The sequence below is a fragment of the Lithobates pipiens genome, unplaced genomic scaffold, assembly GCF_037356315.1.
Source record: "Lithobates pipiens isolate NorthernLeopardFrog02 unplaced genomic scaffold, aLitPip1_a1.2 Scaffold_30, whole genome shotgun sequence".
Lineage (NCBI taxonomy): Eukaryota > Metazoa > Chordata > Amphibia > Anura > Ranidae > Lithobates > Lithobates pipiens.
The window spans coordinates 64,839,460-64,851,638 of record NW_027507791.1 but is presented as its reverse complement, the minus strand read 5'-3'; the positions used below and the strand labels follow the sequence as shown (position 1 = coordinate 64,851,638).

At 43.5% G+C, this 12,179-nt stretch overlaps 1 protein-coding gene and 1 long non-coding RNA gene across 3 annotated transcripts in view; one reads left to right on the top strand and one right to left on the bottom strand.

Moving 5' to 3' along the window:
* Window positions 1–12,179, bottom strand: part of KCNH5 (potassium voltage-gated channel subfamily H member 5) — a 518,579-nt gene that overhangs the window by 129,961 nt on the left and 376,439 nt on the right. The gene's annotated exons all lie outside the window — the stretch shown is intronic.
* The window catches only part of LOC143942934 (uncharacterized), a 383,250-nt gene that overhangs the window by 370,584 nt on the left and 487 nt on the right, over window positions 1–12,179 (top strand). The gene's annotated exons all lie outside the window — the stretch shown is intronic.

Genomic DNA, 12,179 nt, shown 5'->3' with positions numbered 1-12,179 from the left:
GAAACATGAAGAATAACCAGTTACGCTTATCAATTATTCTTCCAATATGATAAAGTAGCTGATATGCAAACCTGTAAGGATGGGAGATGTTCCATTTTGTATTTATTTCCCCTGGAATGTACCTTCTTCCCCTGCTTATGTATTGTGTGTCTTGTGCAAAGTCTATCTTACTTACTGAAGAAGCGCAAGCCAAAATGATACAGTATAAATGGCAAAGACCACCTCCAAGGAACTGGGTAGAGTAATTTCACAGCGCATCCCAATTATTTCATACTCTTGTCTCTCTTGCTGCAGATGGATTTATGCTGAATTATTTTTTTTTTTTTGCATTAAAATGTGGCCTGATAGACTCCAATTGCAATATCCAAAGACCAGTATAGCATAATGGCCAAAGACCACTGATGTAGCGCTCCAACATCTTGTGATGTTGTATGAAGGGGTTATTTTTACCATTGGGCTTGGAAGGAAGTTTCACTTTCTCAGAGTCAGAGGGAGATTATGACTAATCATTTTAATGTAGGACTACAATTGCTTTGAAATAAACTATATACTTTGGAAGTGAAGACCCTCACCATGCCAACATCCAATATATATATATATACAGTGCCTTGCGAAAGCATTCGGTCCCCTTGAACTTTTCAACCTTTTGCCACATTTCAGGCTTCAAACATAAAGATATAAAATTTTAATTTTTTGTGAAGAATCACCAACAAGTGGGACACAATTGTGAAGTGTAACAAAATCTATTGGATCATTTAAACTTTTTTAGCAAACAAAAAACTGAAAAGTGGTGCGTGCAAAATTATTCGGCCCCTTTACTTTCAGTGCAGCAAACTCACTCCAGAAGTTCAGCGAGGATCTCTGAATGATCCAATGTTGTCCTAAATGACTGATGGTGATAAATAGAATCCACCTGTGTGTAATCAAGTCTCTGTATAAATGCACCTGTTCTGTGATAGTCTCAGGGTTCTGTTGAAAGCGCAGAGAGCATCATGAAGACCAAGGAACACACCAGGCAGGTCTGTAATACTGTTGTGGAGAAGTTTAAAGCCAGATTTGGATACAAAAAGATTTCTCAAGTTTTAAACATCCAAAGGAGCACTGTGCAAGTGATCATTTTGAAATGGAAGGAGTATCAGACCACTGCAAATCTACCAAGACCTGGCCGTCCCTCTAAACTTTCAGCTCAGACAAGGAGAAGACTGATCAGAGATGCAGCCAAGAGGCCCATGATCACTCTGGATGAACTGCAGAGAACTACAGCTGAGGTGGGAGAGTCTGTCCATAGGATAATCAGTCGTACACTGCACAAATCTGGCCTTTATGGAAGAGTGGCAAGAAGAAAGCCATTTCTCAATCCATAAAAAGTCTCATCTAAAGTTTGCCACAAGCCACCTGGGAGATACACCAAACATGTGGAAGAAGGTGCCCTGGTCAGATGAATCCAAAATTGAACTTTTTGCCCACAATGCAAAACGATATGTTTGGCGTAAAAGCAACACTGCTCATCACCCTCAACACACCATCCCCACTGTCAAACATGGTGGTGGCAGCATCATGGTTTGGGCCTGCTTTTCTTCAGCAGGGACAAGGAAGATGGTTAAAATTGAGGGGAAGATGGATGCAGCCAAATACAGGACCATTCTGGATGAAAACCTGTTGGAGTCTGCAAAAAGACCTGAAACTGGGATGGAGATTTATCTTCCAACAAGACAATGATCTCAAACATACAGCAAAATCTACAAAGGAATGGTTCACAAATAAACGTATCCAGGTGTTAGAATGGCCAAGTCAAAGTCCAGACCTGAATCCAATCGAGAATCTGTGGAAAGAGCTGAAAACTGCTGTTCACAAACGCTCTCCATCCAACCTCACTGAGCTCGAGCTGTTTTGCAAAGAAGAATGGGCAAGAATTTCAGTCTCTCGATGTGCAAAACTGATAGAGACATACCCCAAGCGACTTGCAGCTGTAATCGCAGCAAAAGGTGGCTCTACAAAGTATTAACGCAAGGGGGCCGAATAATTTTGCACGCCCCACTTTTCATTTTTTTATTAGTTAAAAAAGTTTCAAAAATCCAATAGATTTAGTTCCACTTCACAATTGTGTCCCACTTGTTGGTGATTCTTCAAAAAAAATAAAAATGTTATATCTTTATGTTTGAAGCCTGAAATGTGGCAAAAGGTTGAAAAGTTCAAGGGGGCCGAATACTTTCGCAAGGCACTGTGTATATATATATATATATATATATATATATATATATAGTGGCAGCAAGCAGGTAAAGTCACCTGGTTGTATCCAGGATGGGAAATATGTGTGCCCTAGATTCAGGCTTTATGCAGACCTTTACAATTAGAGGGGAAGAGTTAATGAGCCCAGCTGAAGTAAGTGGGCTCATTAAGACCTCTACAAAAAACCCCAGCATGCTTAGGGAGATGCTCCATCCTGGAACCAGTTTTTGTGTTGTATAGACTGGGGAGTGTGATACCTGTTCTGTGCGGTGAGTTAACGCCTGTGTGGCAAACCTCTACAACAGGGACAGGGACTGGGGCAGCACAAGGCTGCTCTCAGTTGTTAGACAGGGAATCTAAGTGTGTAGTTAGAGGTCAAGCTGACCAGGATTTATTTTCATGTTTTATTTTTGTTTGGATGTTATATGGATCACTGCATGTAGCATAAATAAACCGCATCTTTTGTTTTTTGCACCTACAACGCTGTCTGCTGTGCCTGATTTTGTGTTGTGAACCCATCCAGGGGGTCACACACACCCGCTGCCGAGCTAACCCCTCACAGTTGGTGGAGAATTTTGGCAGTTTTTTTTTTAAAAGGCCAGCATGGAGGAGATACTGAGACAGCTGGCTCTAGCAAATGCAAATCAGCAGCAAACAAATGCGGGTTTACAAAGGAGCCTTGCAGCCCAGCAGCAGACAAATGCAACTTTGCAGCAGAGTCTGGAAAATCAGCAGAAGGCTCACCAGCAGAGTTTGGAAGCTCAGCAACAAGCCCAGCAGCAATCTGAAGCCCGCTTTATAGACCTGTTGCAGAAGCAAGAGCAGAGTTTTCAACAGAAAATAGAGACATTAATACAGCAACGTCCGCAGACCAATGAAGCAAGTGGTTACAATAATACCGCATCCTTTGGTGTGAGCCGTTTATTGACAAAAATGACTGGAGAGGATGATCCGGAGGTGTTTTTGACCACATTTGAAAGGACTGCTGAAAGGGAAAAGTGGCCTAAGGAGCAATGGGCTGGACTGGTGGCCCCTCTGTTAACTGGGGAATCGCAGAAAGCTTATTATGACCTAGAGCCTGACCAAGCAAAAGACTATGTGGTGCTAAAAGCAGAAATATTGGCACGACTGGGTGTCACCCTGGCCGTCCGGGTTCAGCGTGTGCATAATTGGACTTTTCAGGTTGGAAAACCCCCCAGGTCTCAAATGTATGATCTCATTCACCTGAGCAGGAAGTGGCTGCAGCCAGAGACTTTGACCGCACCAAAAATTGTGGAACGTGTTGTTATGGATCGTTTCCTGAGAGCTCTTCCTACTGCCATCCAAAAATGGGTAAGCCATGGAGACCCAGAAAATGCAGATAAACTTGTGGATCTGGTTGAGAGGTACTTGGCTACAGAGAACTTGACCACCTCTTCCAGGGACTCACGGACTTTCCATCCTAAGACCAGATCATCCCCAGTGGCGGGTAAGATGACTCCAAGGGGTGAGGGTGGAGAGAGTGAGAAGGTGGGGGTTCTACCTAAGGTCTGGCGGGAGCAGCCCAGGAAGCCCATGCTGCAAGAGACAGTGAAAAAGATTATTTGCTACCGCTGCCGGCAAGAGGGACATATTGCAGCCAATTGCCCTGTTGTGGATGAGCCTATGCAATGTGACTTTATAAGGGAGAGACGTCAGTCGCTGTTTGCGATAGTTGCATGCACTGCCATTCGGGGACCTGAGAAACATTTATGTAAAATGTGTATTAATGGTAGAAATGTTGATGTGTTGCTGGATTCAGGTAGCCTGGTAACATTGATAAAAGCTGAATTAGTTACTACAGAGGTCTCTGGGAAGAACAGGGTGGCTGTTATTTGTGTGCATGGGGACACCCGAGAGTATCCTGTAACTTCAGTGTTTTTTGAGACCCCCAAAGGTAACCTCTCTCATCAGGTGGGGTTAGTGTCTCACTTACCACATGATGCTATTGTGGGAAGGGATTTTCCAAAATTCTGGGAACTCTGGGATTGTCCTGAGCCCCCCACTGGTGCCCCTATAAACCAGGAAGATGACCAGAATTCCTCTGGGAGTGGTGAGGACTCTCCTGAATTTCCCTTGTCGGTATTGGCGGGGGAAACTCGAGAAACTGGGGAGGAGCCAACATCCTCAGATGAAAACATGCCGTCTGTGGAGTTTTCGGATCTTGAGGTTCACAGGGAAAATTTTGCCACAGAACAGTTAAAAGACTCCACCCTAATAAAGGCACGGGAAAATGTGGTGAAAATAGATGGCGAGTTAGTGAACCCAGATAAGACTTGCCCTTATCCTTACTTCACTATGGAAAGGGACCTGCTGTATCGAGTGGCTCAAAGGGCAGAAGAAACCATTGAGCAACTTGTAGTGCCCAAACCTTACAGGAAGTTGGTGTTAGAATTGGCTCATGGGCACATTCTGGGAGGTCATCTGGGGACAGAGAAAACCAGAGAGAGGGTATTGCAGAGATTCTATTGGCCTGGGGTCATGAAGGAAATAGAAAATTATTGTTCCTCCTGCCCTGTGTGTCAGAAGTCAGCACCTATGCCACATTTCCGTAACCCGCTGGTACCTCTTCCTATCATTGAGGTCCCCTTTGAAAGGATCGCAATGGATTTGGTAGGTCCGATAATGAAGTCCGCCAGGGGCCATCAGTACATTTTGGTTATATTGGACTATGCCACCCGTTATCCGGAAGCAATTCCTCTCCGAAATACCTCGGCCAAAACCATAGCCAAAGAGCTATCTCTTGTTTTTAGCCGCGTGGGTATTTGTAAGGAACTGCTTACGGACCAAGGTACACCCTTTATGTCCCGGGTTATGAAAGAATTATGCAAGTTGTACAAAGTGAAGCAATTGCGTACATCTGTGTATCACCCCCAAACAGATGGGTTGGTTGAAAGATTCAACAAAACCCTAAAACAAATGTTAAAGAAGGTGGTGAATAGAGATGGAAAGAATTGGGACTGTCTAATACCCTATCTGATGTTTGCCATTAGGGAGGTACCCCAATCCTCTACGGGTTTCTCACCCTTCGAGTTGCTCTATGGGAGACACCCAAGAGGGCTGCTGGATATCGCCAAGGAAACTTGGGAAAATGAGAGTTCTCCTCACAGGAGTGTGATTGAGCATGTCGCCCTGATGCAAGACAGAATTGCACAGGTAATGCCAATTGTAAAGGAACATTTAACCCAAGCGCAGTTAGCACAGCAGAGAGTGTACAACCGTGGGGCCAAGACCCGTACTTTTTCCCCGGGGGATAGGGTCTTGGTGCTAGTCCCTACGGTTGAAAGCAAATTTCTGGCCAAATGGCAAGGTCCATATGAAGTAATTGAAAAAATTAGTGAGGTGAACTACAGGGTTAGACAGCCAGGAAGGCGAAAGCCGGAGCAGATCCATCACGTCAATCTGCTGAAAGCCTGGAGGGATAGGGAATCCCTAGTCGCAGAGACTTTGTCACAAGTACAGCCTGATTGCTTAGTTCCTGAGGTTGGAATAGCAGACACCTTATCGAAAGCCCAACAACAGGAGGTTAAAGAGTTTGTACTTCGTAACAAAGAGATTTTCTCTGAGCTTCCGGGACAAACATCTGGCGTAGAGCATGACATTATCACCCCGCCAGGAGAAAGGGTAAAACTAAAACCTTATAGAATACCAGAGGCCCGACGGGAGGCAATACGTGGGGAGGTTCAAAGGATGCTGGAATTGGGTGTGATAGAGGAGTCCCAGAGTGACTGGTCCAGTCCTATCGTACTAGTGCCCAAACCTGATGGGAGCTGGCGGTTTTGTAACGATTTTCGACAATTAAATAAAGTTACAAAATTTGACAACTACCCCATGCCGCAGATAGATGAGTTGATTGACCGGCTGGGAACAGCCCGATATATGACAACTCTTGATCTCACCAAAGGGTATTGGCAAATTCCCCTGGCCGAGTCGGCCAAGGAGAAAACTGCGTTTGTAACCCCAGATGGGGCATTCCAATATAAGAGAATGCCGTTTGGGTTACAGAATGCACCGGCAACATTCCAGCGGAAAATGGATAAGATTCTGAGGCCCCATCAGAAATATGCTGCAGCTTACCTGGATGATGTGATTATCCATAGCACAGACTGGGTCTCACATTTGCCGAAAGTACAAGCAGTCCTAGACTCTATCCGGGAAGCTGGGTTTACGGCCAATCCAAAGAAGTGTACCATTGGACAGGAGGAGGCCAAATATCTTGGGTACACTATTGGGAGGGGGGTGATAAAACCCCAAGTCAATAAAGTCGAGGCCATACAGAGTTGGCCACGTCCCAACAGCAAGAAACAGGTACGAGCCTTTCTGGGAATCGCTGGCTATTATCGACGATTCATTCCCCATTTTGCTTCTCAGGCTGTGCCCCTCACCAACCTGACAAAAGGGAAAGAGTCTGTCATGGTTAAATGGTCCCCAGAGGCTGAAGAAGCATTTCAGTCCTTAAAAACAGCCTTATGTAGCCAGCCAGTGTTGTACTCACCAGACTTCTCTAAGGACTTCGTGGTACAAACTGATGCGTCAGACGTTGGGTTAGGAGCAGTGTTATCCCAGGTCTGGAACGGGGAAGAGCACCCAGTCATTTACCTCAGCAGGAAGTTGAAGTCCCATGAGGTAAATTACGCCACGATTGAGAAGGAATGTTTAGCAGTGAAGTGGGCTCTAGATTCCCTTCGGTACTATCTGCTAGGTAGGCACTTTGACCTGGTGACTGATCACGCTCCTTTAAAGTGGATGGCTCAGAACAAGGAGACCAACAGAAGGGTAAATAGGTGGTTCCTGGCCCTACAAGAATTTAACTTTACAGTTAAGCATCGCCCTGGTGTTAAAATGGGGAATGTGGATGCTTTGTCTCGGATATGCGTGTCTGACTGCTTGTGTTACAACCCCGAGGTTGAAACAAGAGGGGGGGGGGGGTATGTGGCAGCAAGCAGGTAAAGTCACCTGGTTGTATCCAGGATGGGAAATATGTGTGCCCTAGATTCAGGCTTTATGCAGACCTTTACAATTAGAGGGGAAGAGTTAATGAGCCCAGCTGAAGTAAGTGGGCTCATTAAGACCTCTACAAAAAACCCCAGCATGCTTAGGGAGATGCTCCATCCTGGAACCAGTTTTTGTGTTGTATAGACTGGGGAGTGTGACACCTGTTCTGTGCGGTGAGTTAACGCCTGTGTGGCAAACCTCTACAACAGGGACAGGGACTGGGGCAGCACAAGGCTGCTCTCAGTTGTTAGACAGGGAATCGAAGTGTGTAGTTAGAGGTCAAGCTGACCAGGATTTATTTTCATGTTTTATTTTTGTTTGGATGTTATATGGATCACTGCATGTAGCATAAATAAACCGCATCTTTTGTTTTTTGCACCTACAACGCTGTCTGCTGTGTCTGATTTTGTGTTGTGAACCCATCCAGGGGGTCACACACACCCGCTGCCGAGCTAACCCCTCACAATATGGATTGAACAAATCAAAAACTGGTGGACTTTGTGGGCACACAATCAGAGGGAGAATAAAAAAAAAGTATACATTTCATTAGAGCATAATTAAAAAACATATAAACAACATTTAAACACCACCCTGCATGGACATCATTACCAGTTACCCAATATAGCAGTTACAGAGGGCTGGATCTAAATACAAAGATTGATTTGGTAATATATCAAAGTGAGAAAAAGATTTCTGATCCCGTAATGCCTCAACGTGTTTCACAAAAATATTAGCTTCCTAGATACTGGGTAGGTGCTGGTATATTTAAAACCAAAAACAAATAAGTACATATATATGTGTATGTAAGTATAGCTATAGTTATTACAACATTTCTCCAGGAGAAGCACAAATACACAAAAATCAATTACTTATAGACATAACAACATATATGCTTGCCTGGTGAACTTGTGGTTCAGGGTATGGGAGAACCTCACAAAACTAACAGACAACCGGAAAGACGAAATTTCAAATTTCATATGTAATTGTGTAGTAGTAAAATACACACGTATCATGTGGTCTATGGTAGGTACCACTAAATAAAACAGAAGCATATGCATTATGGACAAGGATGCTGCTATATATTTGATTAAAGTAAAAATCCCCAAATTACTGTTGATGTATAATATATAATCCTTGATTCGATGCCAAAAAGCTTGTTTGGTTTGCCCACATAAAAACTGCCACATTCACAAAAAATAAGGTACACCATGCCCTCCGTCTGACAGCTGATATGGTGTACAGTAGAGTGTAGTCTGCCATTTGGCAGATACATTGCATGGTTTTCGTATACCCATGGGCAAAAATCACATTGCCAAGTTCCTCTCGAGGTGGTATACTCACTAGCTGCCTCAGAGAAATGGCTTTGTGTCAATCTGTCCCTGAGTGATCTTTCCCTCCTGAAGGTAATGTTTGGTTTAGCACCTGTACCAATGTCAATGTCAACTGTTAGACAGAGGGCGTGGTATACATTATGTTTTTTGAATGTGGCAGTTTCTACGTGAGCAAAACCAAACAAGCTTTTTGGCATCGAATCAAGGATCATATATACTACGTCAACAGTAATCAACTGTTGACACCAATAGGACGACATGTAAATCAAATGCATGCTGGTGACAACAGTGTAGTTAAATTTGCAGCATTGGAACACATTCCAACAAACTCTTGAGGTGGTAACCACGATAAAAAAATCTACAAAGGAAAATGAGATGGATTCACACGCTGGCTGCTACCAATGTCCCTGGCCTTAATGATGCTATAAGCTATAAACCATTTCTGTAAAAATATCCATATCTTTATCCTCTATGAGAAAAATTTAGACGGCTCTCTTAAAAGCTCTGGTGCCCTTTCAAGAAATCAACACAAACAAAACAAAAAAGTGAGAGAATCAACCCTTGTTTAAGAAATATGAGGAAATTATGTGCTGGGCGAGAAAGAGGGTAAAAAGCTGACATCTTAAAGCTAGGCATGGCACTCATTAAACCTGGGAGAAATAGGAGGATGACAAATTTCCTTTTGTCTCAACCCAAAGGCCTCCTAACCTGCGCATTTTACTCAGCCTGTTGCCTCGAATAATCTAATGGCGATACACACAATCATAGCAACAGGGATGTCATGGACATGTGAACAGCCAGACATTGTTGGTGTCAGCCAGAAGTTGCAGAATGGACTGTATCTGTATTTTCCAACAGTACAGAGACTGCTGGATGTGATTATGATGACCACTTTGGGTTGCAACACATACACTTTGGAATGATCTTCTCTCTACTTTTTAAGGCACCAGTTTCTCTTAAGGCTTCCCAAATCGGTTGTAAAACACACCTGTCCTGGAAATGTGAACAGATTACACTGTAAAGCACTTTAAGGCCTATTTCACGTGGGCTTCAGCATGTATATGAGCAGTATAAACTGCAAGCTTTTACAAAGGATTTGAAGAGCTTTCAGCAAGCTTTACTGAAGCTTTTAAAGTATCATTCAGCTCCAGTTTGTAAATGTTTAACACAGATCGTAATGAAAGTGCGGATTGTCATATTAAAAAAGCTGTTAACAGGCTACAGCACTTCTTGAATCTTGCTCAAAGTTTACTGAAGCCTGATAGCAGCTTGTTTAAAATGACAGTCAACACACCTATTAGGATCTGTGTATAACATTTTAAAACAGGTGCTGAAGGGCACGCTAAAGGCTTAAAGAAAGCTGCTTGAAGCTTTCTAAAAGCTTTGCAAAAGCTTGCTGAAAGTTTCATTTAAGCTTGCTTGCTGTTCATGCTGCTCTTTTACAAGCTGAAGCCCATGTGAAACAGGCGTTCAGAGAGACGAAAAGGCAATACACTGGTCCTAGTAATGAATAGTACTGTATTACCATAAAACTTGAATCCTGGAGAAATATGCTTCCTCATATTTAAGAAGGAATTGAGTAAAAATGGGGAAAGAAGAAAATCCTTGTAAAATTACTGTTGCTTTACAAACATAAATAATCGAATATTGCCTGCAAAGAAGTTTCTTAAATTATTATTATTCATGATTTATATAGCGCCAACAGTTTACGCAGCGCTTTACAATGTATAGGGGGGACAACACAATTACAGTACAATACAAAAGGTATAGGAGGTCCCTGCTCTTAAAGCTTACATTCTAAAGGGAGGGGGTGGTGGTACAAAAGGTAATAGCTGCAGAGAATGATTTGATGGGGGTGGCTCGGGGACAGTTAGGTGGGTGTGGGATAGGCTTCCCTGAATAAATGAGTTTTCAGGGAACTCCTAAAGGTGGACAGGGTAGGGGCTGATCGGACAGACTGGGGCAGGGAGTTCCAGAGGATGGGAGAGGCTCTGGAGAAGTCTTGAAGGGGAGCATGAGAGGAGGTTACAAGGGAGCTAGAAAGCAGGAGGTCCTGGGAGGAGCGGAGGGGACGATTTGGGCGATATCTGCAGAAGAGGTTGGTGATGTAGATGGGGGTGATGTTGTGGATGGCTTTGTATGTTATGGTTAGCATTTTGCATTTTACACGGTGGGGTAGGGGAAGCCAGTGAAGGGATTGGCAGAGAGGGGCAGCAGTCATGGAACGATTAGTAAGGTGTATTAGTCTAGCAGCAGCATTCATAATAGACTGAAAGGGAGATAGCCTGCTTAAGGGTAGGCCATTAAGGAGAGAGTTGCAGTATTCAAGGCGGGAAATAATCAAGGAGTGAACGAGTTGCATTGTGGTGTCTTTAGTCAGGAAAGGTCGAATTCTGGAGATGTTGCAGAGGTGAAGGCAGCAGGATTTAGCCAGTGATTGGATATGGGGGCTGAAGGAGAGGTCAGAGTCAAGGATTACACCCAGGACCCTGGCTTGTGTGGAGGGACCAATGGTTGTGTTGTTGATATTAATGGTGAAGTCACGGCGGGGGGGGGGGCGGGATCTTGAAGGAGGAAATATAACAAGCTCAGTTTTAGAAAGATTGAGTTTGAGGAAGTGGTGTGACATCCATACTGATATGTCATTCATTAAATTGGAGATCTGTGAGGAGATTGAGGGGGTGAGTTGAGGAGTGGAGAGATAGACCTGGGTGTCGTCAGAGGTGGTATTGGAAACCATGGGAGGTTATCAACTGGCCCATGGAAGAGGTATAGAGCGAGAATAGGAGGGGTCCAAGGACAGAACCTTGGGGTACCCCAACAGAAAGAGGAAGGGGAGCAGAGGAGATGGAGTTGTAAGTGACACTGAAAGTGCGCTGAGATAGGTAGGAGGAAAACCAGGATAAAGCAGAATCGCAGAGGCCAAGGGAGCGTAATTTGCTGAGGAGAGGCAGGTGGTCAACTGTGTCAAAGGCAGCAGAGAGGTATAAAAGTATGAGTGTGTGGTGATTTTCTACAGCAGTTGAGGTTGAAGCTAGGGGTAGCACAGGTGAGGGCAATATAAACAGCAACTTTTTGAAAAAAAACTTTTAAAGGTGACAAAATCACTATTCAAAAGTTTTGTGTTCACAGAAACTAAGCAAATGCAGCTATCACTTTGTGCCTTGGAAACCACATCTCAATGTCCAGACTAGGTACACAATCAATGATGAGCAGGTCCATGCACAAATTTTCTACACAAATGCCAAGGTGTCTCTGCACCCACAACACAAATGGAATGAACTGCCTGTGCAGTCAATCTATTAAAAGAAGCTTGTATAATATATTTTATATATATATATATATATATATATATATATATTTATATGCTGGTAATGATGCAGACTCCTTTTAAAAATCTTAGGTGCCTGAATTTCTTTGGCTAGAAACAAATATGTAGCAAGTAAAGGATCCACGTGAAGTCAACAGAAGCCTACACATATCTCTCAGCACAGGTTTCTTTAAAGTTCAAGTTTTATTATGTTTGGTTGGCTTAACACCTATTCAATGTTTTCGGGACTTCAGCACGATATGAATAGAAATATCCTGTTAATTGTATTTACTAAG